This window comes from Suricata suricatta, unplaced genomic scaffold, assembly GCF_006229205.1.
Source record: "Suricata suricatta isolate VVHF042 unplaced genomic scaffold, meerkat_22Aug2017_6uvM2_HiC HiC_scaffold_35557, whole genome shotgun sequence".
Taxonomy (NCBI): domain Eukaryota; kingdom Metazoa; phylum Chordata; class Mammalia; order Carnivora; family Herpestidae; genus Suricata; species Suricata suricatta.
In genome coordinates this window covers 1-703 of record NW_021882166.1, presented here as the reverse complement: position 1 = coordinate 703, position 703 = coordinate 1, and the positions used below count along the sequence as shown (strand labels likewise).

General features: G+C 39.1%; 1 pseudogene; it reads left to right on the top strand.

Moving 5' to 3' along the window:
* The first annotated feature begins 86 nt into the window (after positions 1-86).
* LOC115285044 lies at positions 87-700 on the top strand (annotated as a pseudogene).
* The last annotated feature ends 3 nt before the right edge of the window (positions 701-703 follow it).

Below are 703 nucleotides of genomic sequence, written 5' to 3'. Positions count from 1 at the left end.
TAAATACATTAATGCATCTATTTGAGTTAACAATAGTGGAAAATGTGGTTTAAAAATGCTAATGTGTTAACCATCATTAATTTACTATGTCTGCAGATGAAGAATCAATTAAAACAGAAATTTCCAATATTACTACACTGGTGGAGTTTGTTCTCTTGGGGTTTTCCGATATTCCCAATCTACACTGGATCCTTTTTGGGATATTTTTAGCCATCTACCTAACTATCCTGATGTGTAACAGCATCATAATATTGATAACAAGAATTGACTCTGCTCTCCAGACCCCCATGTATTTTTTTCTTAGCAATTTCTCCTTCATAGAAATCTGTTATGTAACAGTCACCATGCCTAGAATGCTCATGGACCTATTGACCCAGAAAGGAAACATTTCTTACTTTGCCTGTGCTGCACAAATGTGTTTATTCATTACATTTGGAAGCACAGAATGTCTTCTCCTGACAGTGATGGCCTATGACCGCTACGTGGCCATTTGTAACCCTCTGCACTACCCTCTAGTCATGAACCACAAGGTCTGTGTCCAGCTGGTGACCGTCTCCTGGATCAGTGTGTTCCATTTGTAATTGGGCAAACATGCCAGATTTTCTCTCTGCCCTTTTGTGGGTCTAACACAATTAATCATTTCTTCTGTGACCTCCCCCCAGTACTCAAGTTAGCTTGTGGGGACACATTTGTGAATGAATTA